The 10,502-nt window shown below is 53.8% G+C and overlaps 2 long non-coding RNA genes across 9 annotated transcripts in view; both read right to left on the reverse strand.

Moving 5' to 3' along the window:
- Positions 1 to 6,119: 6,119 nt before the first annotated feature.
- Positions 6,120 to 6,484, reverse strand: LOC123625131. Its single transcript, XR_006730407.1, has 2 exons — positions 6,443 to 6,484; positions 6,120 to 6,174 (listed from the first exon to the last, which is right to left on the reverse strand). It is a non-coding gene; the product is annotated as an uncharacterized LOC123625131 (long non-coding RNA).
- A 1,480-nt stretch (positions 6,485 to 7,964) lies between these two features.
- LOC123625119 overlaps positions 7,965 to 10,502 on the reverse strand; it is a 4,084-nt gene continuing 1,546 nt past the window's right edge. Inside the window, exons 1-4 of one of the 8 annotated variants that reach the window (XR_006730379.1) lie at positions 9,083 to 9,611; positions 8,638 to 8,931; positions 8,306 to 8,394; positions 7,965 to 8,119 (exon numbers count right to left, since the gene is read on the reverse strand). This is a non-coding gene — a long non-coding RNA (uncharacterized LOC123625119). The other 7 variants (XR_006730386.1, XR_006730385.1, XR_006730383.1 and 4 more) reach the window with 7 other exon arrangements.

Consider the following 10,502-nt stretch of genomic DNA (forward strand, 5'->3'; position numbering starts at 1 on the left):
GGCTACTCCGAGTCACTCTTTGCCAAAGGCCAGCCACTCCCCCCCCCCCCCCCCCCGCCTCGCATCTCCCATTTGGCCACCGCAACCCTTCATCCCCGTGAAGTGTGCTCCTGTCTGTACACCTACTCCGTCGGCGGGTTGGGGGGAGGGGGCCGGAGCAGGCCCACCACCTTGAGTGTGTGGAACAGGGCTGAGGATTTCCTAAGGGAAGAAAGAGGGTGGGGAGAGCGAGAGAGCTGCTGCTCCTCCTCCTCCTCCTCCTCCTCCTCCTCCTCGTGAAACTCGCAGATGATTGAGGATAAACAGGCCTGCACGGGAGGGAGGGAGGGAGGGAGGGTGCCGAGTCTGCACCACAGAAAATGGCCTTGTGGGGGGGGGGGGCGGGGCGGGGAAGAGGGCAGAAAGCTTTTCCGTCTTTTTAAAACTTCCCCCAGGCTTTTGGGAACTTACAGCCTGGCCTGCATCCCTGAGGCACGTTAACTCTTTGGTTATAACTCCAGGTGGCCCCCCAGGGTGGGCGGCCCACGGAGTCCACAGGCTTTCTTCTCAGCAGAGACGGGGGGGGGGGGGGGGGGGGGGGGGGCCACGGGACGATTAGAACGGTTAACTGCAGTAATTGCCTGAAGCTGAGAACCAACCCTCCCTCCTTTAAAACCTCTGTATTTCTGCCTAGGCCTATGTTCAGGAAATTTGGGGGTTTGAGACTGAGAAGCTCTACCCTATTTATTTCCTCCTCTGCCAGCAAAGTAGACTCTCTCTTTCCTTACTCCTCATACCGCTTGTCCTCGTTATTCGGCCTCGTGGACAAGCGGCTGAGCTTTTCGGTAGCCAGTCCACACCCCAGGGTGGAGGGGTCCAGTCCACCCCTGTCCAGACCTGGGCCCTTCCTGCCTCCTTCCCAAGAGGATCTGCTTGGCAGCCCAGCCCCCTCGGACTGGGCCACAAGGAGGACACAAAGTGAGGACCCAGCCCCCCACGGTAGTGGCGGTGGCAGTTCTCCAAGGGTTCGGGGCTTTGGCTGACGCAGGAGACGGAGGGGGACTGATTTCTTTAGCGCCCACCCCGCCCCCAAGTGACCGACCTACGCTCCCTCCCCTCCCCCGTGCGCCGGGCCGCGGCCCCGAGGCAGGCCGGGAAGCGGCAGCTCGCGGGGCGGGGTCGCGGCTGAAAGCGGTTCCGCCCGCGAGAAGTCCGAGGCGGCTACGTGCGAACGCGCACGCGCACGCGCACGCGCAGTCAGCGCGTTGAGTCGGGGCGGGGGCGGGGGCGGGGGCGGGGGCGGGGGGGGGCGTGGCAAACGGCGGAAGGGCCCCGCCGGGGGCACGGCCACCTGTGCGGCCGGCCGGGCTAGGGGGTTTCCTCTTGGGCCGGGAGCTCGTTCCCCGCCCCCAGGCCGCAGGCAATCTCGAGGGGGCAGAAGCACGACTGGCTGGGCACCTCCTCGGGCGAAGCGGTCGCGGTGGCTGGGTGACGTGGGGCCGAGACGAGTCTCGTTCTGGGAGCGGCACCTCCCCCACGCGCCTCTCCTCTTGGGCCTTTCCGCCCGGGCTCCGGCCCCAGGGGAGGGGAGGAGTGGGGGCAGGGAGACGACCTCAGGGAGGGGCCGGACCAACCGAAGGAAAGCTGTTCGTGAACTCGTGTATCTTTCCCAGGGAAACACCATTTCTGGAGTGTATGCACTAAAATAAAATCTTAAGCCGCCCTCCGCCCGCCACCGCCTGCGTCAGACCCGTCCCGTGGTTGGCCCAGGGAACCCTAGAAAAACCTTTAAACCTGAGCTGCTGCCCTCAAGGACAGGGGAGGTCAGACACCCCTCCCTGATGGAGTCAGTTTTTGTCACAATGAGATACTGAATGCCCGACGGGCCTAAGGCCGGGCAAGACCAAGCTTAACGCATGCATATCTAGCAGGCCAACCGTTTACTGAACTACAGAGCACTTGAGTTTGGGGTAAACTGTCCCAGTGGCTTGTCTGTGATTAGCAGACATCCTTGTCTTAACTGAAAACGTGATGCAAAGCCTTTAGGCAGAGGTTCATTTATGTCATCGATTGCAAATCAAAGAATCTTTAAACCCAGCTGCAAACCCGTAAACACCGCGCCCCCCCCCCCCCCAACTGCCAGATGTCCTGCCTTTGGAGGCCAGACCGATGTACCCCTTCCGTGTATCGATTTGTGATTTTTACATGTAATTCCTGTCTCCCTAAAATGTAGGAAGCCAAACCGTAACCCGCCCCGCCGCCACGGGTCCGCTCGCTCGAGGCTTCTTGGGTGTAGCTCTCTGGGCCACGATCACGGACGTTGGGCTCGGAATAAAACTCTCTAAATTATTTTGCAGTGCAGTGATTCGGGGTTCTTTTCCATCGACGAGTCCATCGTGTTCACATTATTTTAGCCGTGGGAGCTTTTTCTTTTATAGTATGTCTGATCCCGATCGCTAGCCAGGTATTCATTGGTAATTTTGGTTGGCGGTGGTGCTCAAGCTTGTCTTCGTACATCCCAAATTGGCGTAAGCCACCGTGAATCTGTTTTACACCTTCCAAGAGCTAGCGCTTATTGCCGTATCATAACCAGGGCTCTCACGGCAATTTTTCCTTCTTTTTTTTCTTTTTTTCTTTTGACAGGCTCTCACTCTGTTTCCCACACTAAAGTGCAGTAGCATCATCGTTGCTCACTGCAACTTCAGACTCCTGGCCTCAAGCGAGCCTTTCGCCTAGGCTTCCCAAAGTGCTAGGATGGAGTTTTATTTTTCTCTGTGACACCCTGGGAGGAAATATCTTTTAGGGTCACGGGGTCAGAAATTTAGATCTCTTCTTTGAACTCATGGTAGGGGCTAATTGGGATTTTCAGTGGGTACACATAGGCCACTTGTAATTTCACCAGTACTCCCCATTGCTTGTCATCTATTCAGGCGGTGAACTCTTATCTCTTTCCCTATCATCTACTGTGCAAACGGGTTGGCCACAAGGATAATTTGAATATCAGATTCAGAGCACAAATAATTAAGGTCCTGTAGCGTTAATAAGTAAAAGGGGCCACATACAAACCTGTGGAAGTCTGTGTCCATTCTTTTTTTTTTTTTTTTTTTTTTTTTTTCCCCGAGACAGAGTCTCACTCTGTTGCCCGGGCTACAGTGAGTGCCGTGGTGTCAGCCTACCTCACAGCAACCTCAGACTCCTGGGCTCAGTCGATCCTCCTGCCTCAGCCTCCCGAGGAGCTGGGACTACAGGCATGCGCCACCATGCCCGGCTATTTTTTCCTATCTATTTTTAGTTGTCTGACTAATTTCCTCCTATATTTTTAGTAGAGATGGGGGGGGGGGGGTGTCTCACTCTTGCTCGGGCTGGTCTCGAACTCCTGACCTTGAGCGATCCTCCCACCTCGGCCTCCCAGAGTGCTAGGTTTACAGGCCTGCCTGAGGCAACGCGCCCGGCCTGTGTCCATTCTTTAATGTTGTGTGTCGCTCAGTTATGAAAAGGCAAGGGAACATAAAATCCGAGTTTTAGGGATAACTTACAGGCTCGGTATTCTTCCCCCCCACCCCCCACCCCACCCCCGGCATCCTCTAAGCCTATGTGAATATCAAGGAGGGTAAAAAAAACCCAGTGTTCTCAGTTCAGGGCCCGACATCTGTGTCCAGAGTAAAAATTGAGCGTCCTATTACACCTTTATTTCCCTTTGGTCTGCTAAGGCCCAACTCGGCAAAGAGGTCACCGTTTATTCTCTTTGCTAAAATCACACGTGCCCTAGTCTGTCTGCTTTGTCTCCTTTAGGGATAATCATCCAAACTTACCCGGGCCCCTCACAGCCTCATGACAATAGGCCTCCTTGGTTTACTGAAATAGAAAATACCGGCTCATCAGCAATGTTTGATCGGTTGCTTCAGAAACAAACGTTGCTCTGCTTTCTTTACTATGTTTTTTTTTTTTTTTTTTTTTTTTTTTCCTTCTTTCTTCCATCAGACCCAATCCGATATAGGTGGGAGAGAAGGTAACCGGAGCCTCTTGAAAAACCGAAGTGAACCAAAGCGAGCTCACAGATTCAGATAGAAATCAGGAGGAAGAAAAATTGGGAGATAACATAGATTTTTCTGTCCAGCGGGTGTTCTCTCACTTAAATTTTACCAGAAGCGTTAGGTAGGGTGAGGATAATTGTGACAAACAGTGTTCTCCTTGGACAGATAAGGAGGAGGCAGGCTCAGAGTGACGAGTAACCGGGGCCCAAATATATCGCTAATGAGCATCATAGTGTGTTCCCGGGTTACACTGTTTTGTGAGGCTCAAAAGGTTTGGGGTGCGCGTGCGCGGGCATCCGTGTGCGTCCGCCATCCTAGGTGTTCCAGTAAAACCGATGTAAGGTAGGATTTCCCATACCTTCGATGATTTCATGTCCTGCAGGAACATAATGTTCCGGGATCAGGTTTTTATTCTGCCTTCTGTGCCTCATGCTCAACATGCCTGTGGCTTTACAGCCGAGACTTGCTCAGGAGGAGCCTATTCTCATCTTCTGGGAGGTTCTACTAATCTTTAAAAGACAAGGACGTAGGAAGATGATCCTATAACAACGACTGTGACCACGATGACAGGCTTACCGCTTGCCACGCGAGCTTCTGTGTGCTTTGCCTGCATTCGCTTTTTCACTCTGCACCATATCCCTGTGGGGTAGGCACCATTATTTCCCCATTTGCAGATGAAGAGGCTGAGGCACAAGGGGATCTATGACTCCCCGAGTTACCGGAAACGGAGTGTCATCCAGGTAGCCGGTCCAGGCCCCCTGGGTCTGCAGCCACTCTGCCGTGCTGATTCTGAGCCTGACCATTTCGTCACCGGTGGCTCCCTGAGAACCTTGACTCGGCCCCCTTCCTCGGTTGAGTTGGGAAACGTATCCATGTGTGTGTTATTTCTCTCCCTCCCTCTCCCTCCTCCCCCGCCTCCGTTTTAGTTTTTATTTATTTATTTATTTATTTGTTTGTTTGTTTGTTTGTTTGTTTGTTTGTTTGTTTTGAAAAGTGCATAGAACGATGAAAGCTTTAAAAGTAGGAAAAACCTTACAGAATAAATAAGGACACAAAGAAAGAAGACATCCAGGCCGGGCGCGGTGGCTCACGCCTGTCATCCTAGCACTCTGGGAGGCCGAGGCGGGCGGATCGTTTGAGCTCAGGAGTTCGAGACCAGCCTGAGCAAGAGCGAGACCCCGTCTCTACTAAAAATAGAAAGAAATTATCTGGCCAACTGAAAATATATATACATAAAAATTAGCCGGGCATGGTGGCGCATGTCTGTAGTCCCAGCTACTCGGGAGGCTGAGGCAGTAGGATCGCTTAAGCCCAGGAGTGTGAGGTTGCTGTGAGCTAGCTAGGCTGACGCCACGGCACTCACTCTAGCCCGGGCAATAAAGTGAGACTCTGTCTCAAAAAAAAAAAAAAAGAAAGAAAGAAAGAAGACATCTGTGTACGACAGTGCAATGTGTTTGTGTTTTAAGTCGTGGTGTTACAAAAGAGTCCAAAAGGTTAAAAAAGAAAAAAAAAAAAAAAAAAAGGAAAGGAAAGAAAAGGAAAAGGAAAAGGAAAAAAAAAAAAAAAAACAACGTGGGAAAGTTTATGAAGTGAAAACACTTACAGTAAGCTAAGGTTAATGTATGACTGAAGAAAGAAATTTCTGAAGGTAAATGTCGTGTGTGGCCTAAGCGTCCGGGGTTTATAAAAAGCTACGGTAACGTCCTAGGCCTTCACATTCACTCACCACTCACCGCTAACTCACAGACTCACCCAGAGCGACCTCCCGCCCGCCCTGCGAGCTCCATTCACCGCGAGTGCCCTGGCCGGGTAGGTGTCCCACTGCACAAAAACCTATCAGACCGCGTTTCTTCCACTATTATAAGTAGTCGTACATTCTTTTAGGACCGTAGCCGTAGGGTACACCTCCAGGCATAGTTACAGGGTGGGAGAGGAGGGAAGAGGCCATTCTTCACGTATCGTTGGGTAGCACGGGGGCAGGGGAGGCAGTTTCCTCCTGCTCCTCCTCGTCCCCCTTCTCCCTTGTTTTGCTTCTTCCTTGTTTTCTCTTTGTTCCTCTCCCAGTTCCCCCCTCCATCGTCTTGACGGATTTGGATGAGACGTAGACATTTTCCATGTCAGGCTTTACTCATACCGAGGGAGTAGGAGAAAAGTAAGCCGCCTACCATGACACAAGGGAACGGAAGTTTGTGAGCCGTTGACTGCTGTGGCATTCTGACACTTGGTGTTTTTCAGGACATTCTATATTTCTGCTATCCCACTAGAATGTATCCCCTTGATCACTACCGTGTACCCCCATCCCAGCTTTTTCGTGAGCCACCCTCAACGGCCGTGACAATGTGGTGCGGGGACTCCCCTCCGTCTGGTGCCTCACACTCGCACATTTGGGGTTTCGTATCAGGATAGCAAAGTGATCGCCTTTCAATAACCTGGCTGGCCACGGTGGCTCATGCCTGTGACCCCAGCAACTTGGGAGGCAGAGACGGGAGCATGACTTGAGCCCAGCAGCCGGAGACCAGCCTGGGTAACACGATGAGACCTCGTCTCTACCAAGAAAATATAAAAAAAGAAAAATTATGCCGGGTGTGGCAGCACAGCATTTGCCTAGAGTCCCAGCTACTCAGAAGGCCGAGGCAGAGAGGATCACTTGAGCCCTGGATTTGGAGCTTGCCGTGAGCTACAATCAGGCCAAGGCGGCCTGGCTGGGAGAGGACAGAGTGAAAGGAATCCTGTCTCAAAAAAAAAAAAAAAAAAAAAGGAAAAGAAAAAAAAGAAAAAAGAAAAGAGGAAAGAAAGTAAAAACAAAACAAGACCGATAAGACAGCTTAGAAGTCTCGGTGTTACCGAAAGCTGGGCCACTTGCCCACGAGGCCAAATAAGGAGGACAAGCTGTGTGACGAGGAAGGAAAGAGAGAGTCTATTTTGCCGGTAAAGGAGGAAATAAGGTAGACCTTCCCATCTCAAGCCCCCAGATTTCCCGAACATAGGGCTAGGCAGAAATAGAGAGCTTTTAAAGGGCGCGCGGGGGGGTGGGTGGGTGGGAGCCTGTGGTCCTCAGCTTTAGCAACGATTGCGGTTAATGATTTCAATCGTCCAGGCTCTGCCAAAAACAAAGCCTGTGAACTCTGTGAACTCTGCCGGCCGCCCACCTGGGGGGCAGGGGACCACTTGGGAGTTTTAAGAAAAGATTTAACCTGCCTTGGGGACGTAGGCCAGACGACGAGTTCCCAAAAGTTGGTGGGGGGGGGGGGGAGGAGAGGGTAAAAGGACAGAACATCTTTCCGTCCTTTTTTGGTTTCTTCTTTTTTCCCCCCTAGGTACCAAAAGATAGGAGCCCGATGCCGAAAAGAAATAGGTAAGGGCGCCCACGTGCACACGCAGAGATATACCATCGAATACGTCGTGTTGACAGTGTTTCTGAGTCGGGGAAACCGGAAGATGATGGGGAAGTATCACGAGCAACTTCGTATTTCTCCCAGGACGGGAAAATGGACCCGAAGAGAAAAATGCATCGCTCTCGGCGTAGGATAAAAAGCTACATCTTGTTATATAATATGAGGCATTCTGTGCTTTAAATTTTTATCCGAGATGATATTCAGTAAGCCTAAAAAACAAGATAAAACGGAAACAAACAAAAGGGCAAACAGCAACAACAACAACAACAACAACAACAACAACAACAACAACAACAACAAAAGAACTACGGGCAGAGGCCTATGGTCCCGGGAGGAGGGAGGGAGCGGGAGGAGGGGCGCCTCCCGCAGACAACAGGGCGGGTGGGCGGAGACCCGCCAGAGGCTAGGGCTGCCTCGGGCGGGGCCCAGAGCTGCGGGCCCAGGAAGAAGAGAGTGGGACCGGACCGTGCTCTACTCCCCGCGGCTGATCCGAACCACGCCCCGCCCTCCACCACACACACACACACACACACACACACACACACACACACACACACACACACACCACACAAAACCCCCACCCCACCCCCACCCCCGCCCGGGGAGTCAGCTCTTAAACTCCCAACGTCACCTGACTTTCCCCGATCCCGATCCCGATGGCTGATCAAAGTGGCCGCTAGGTGACACCCGACAACCGGTGCCAGTGTCAGCCTGAAAAGAAGGGACCCTATGACGGGGGTGGGGAGGGGTGGGGGTGGGGCGCACAGTGGGCGGCCCGGCCAGCTCCCCTTCCTCCTTGGAGCGGATCGGATCATCTGGAACTTGGAACTTTATCCCGAGAGGAGAGAGTGACACTGGGTGTGTGCTAGAAGCCGGAGGGTTGGGACAGGGACCTACCCGAGAGAGAAGTAGAGTACAGGGAGTTTCAGAGTTGACCCACTCACGATCTCAAGGCCCGGTCAGTACAAGCGTGGCAATATCTGTCACTGTGGAATGAACACTTGGTACCAAAGACCTTTGTCTCTGCTGGCCCCCTGTGCCCAGGGGGGCACGTGGCCAGAATCTGACATCCTAAATGTCTTCTTAGAAAGAATTTGGGGGTGGGGGCGGGGGCGGGGGCGAGGGCGAGAGACAGAAAAAGAAAAGAAAGGGGCAAGAAACGGCTGCCACAAAACTATCAGAACAGATAAGCGATCGATGGGGCCTATCCGGTGACGTTCTTTCCCTACCCAGAGACCGACTTAACATAGCTGGTGTCACTGCAGTCGGGCCACGTTCCGGTGGACACGGAGAGTCGAGGGAGAGCCGGGGATAGACTCTCACGCTCCGCACCGTCTCTCGTGGCAGCGGGAAGGCGGAGGGTGGCTGAGGGTTCTATGCTCCTTTATCACACACCGTCAGGTCAGGTAAAATGGCGGACAGATTTCCAATGTTTCGAGAAAGGAAGAGCACTCACTCGTGCAGGCCATCTACGTGTACGTGGGAGAGTGTCCCCGAGAGTGGCTTTAAGAGCCGGGATGTGCCTAGGCCGAGAAGGTACACGGTCCCGAGTGGGAACGGTCCGTCCCATAGAGTCAGTCGGTAGGAGGCCACCTGTCGAGATGGAACTCCCCCCCCCCCACCGCCACCGTCTTCCCCTTCCGCTCCCCCCCACCCCCGCACCCGCACCCGCACCCCAGAGCGCACAGACTCAGAACGGAGTCACTGGGTGCCAGTGCCCCGCCCGGGTGCTGCATCATTCAACCGAACTGGGAAACAGGTGGGCTTTCGGACCCTCGGGAGGGAGCTTCACGGCGGGCGGACAGATCAGAAGGGGCCCGGCTCCCTTGAGTGGGCAGGCTGGGGACGGTCGGTGGGGACCCTTGAGGCAACGTCGGGGACGATCTATGTGGCGGTCCGAAGCTAGCGTCTGAGAAATCGTCCCGAAAGAATGATGGCGTACACAGATCCCCTCCGTTCAAGAAGCGAGCTTCATTTCTAGAGGAGGGCCACCCACGCGGGGGAACCGTAGGCTTCCCGTAGACATTCTCTTCAAAAGGGTATTCACTCGGTGGAGTGAAAATCCGAAGATCGCTGTCTTCTGACACAGCTGCAGAGAAAAGACGGCACCCAAATCAATGAAACACACACCTCCTCCCATCTGAACGAGCGCTCCGGACGGTCACGTAGGGAGAGCGACGGGCTCTCTCCCCACCCTGTGGTCTTCTACCTTTTGTTGCGGTTTTTTCCTTCAGTGGATAGAGGAAGAGACACGGGGCGGGGGGGGGGGGGGGAGGGTCGCAGCCGGCCCGCGAGTGGGTTTATTATCCTCTGCGAGTACCAACACACGCCACCACCTAAGTGAAGGAACACGCCCGCGTCCCATGTCATGTGGCTCAATGCCTGGCAGATACTAGTCTTTGCAGACGTCTTCGTGACCGACAGGACGTCGCCTTAGACACGGACACATCTTGTTCCCCCCCCCCCCCCGAGGCTATAGGCGATTCTGTACCTCCTCGGGGTCAGGGCACGGTCTGCCTAGGCACCTACAACACGTGATGGCTCCGCCATGAGAACGAACTCCCGTGGCACGGGGGTGGGTGGGGGGGTCGGGTGCTGAAGGATTCGGCTGAGTGAAGGAACGTCACGGGATTCAGAGTGCCATCGGTGGGCTTGAGAGGCGAGCAGGGCAGGCTTTGAAAGGCTAAAATTCTCCCTGCCTTCCGTCTGTTAATACAGAACGTACAGGCCGGGCGCGGTGGCTCACGCCTGTCATGCTAGCACTCTGGGAGGCCGAGGCGGGAGGATCGCTCAAGGTCAGGAGTTCGAGACCAGCCTCAGCGAGAGCGAGACCCGCGCCTCTACTAAAAATAGAAAGAAATTATATGGACATCTAAAAATATATACAGAGAAAACTTAGCCCGGCACGGTGGCGCATGCCTGCAGTCCCAGCTGCTCGGGAGGCTGACGTAGGAGGATCGACTGAGCCCAGGATTCTGAGGTTGCTGTGAGCTAGGCTGACGCCACGGCACTCTAGTCTGGGCAACAGAGTGAGACTCTGTCTGTCTAAAAAAAAAAAAAAAAAAAAAAAAAATATATATATATATATATATAT

This window comes from Lemur catta, chromosome 20 (assembly GCF_020740605.2).
Source record: "Lemur catta isolate mLemCat1 chromosome 20, mLemCat1.pri, whole genome shotgun sequence".
Taxonomy (NCBI): Eukaryota; Metazoa; Chordata; class Mammalia; order Primates; family Lemuridae; genus Lemur; species Lemur catta.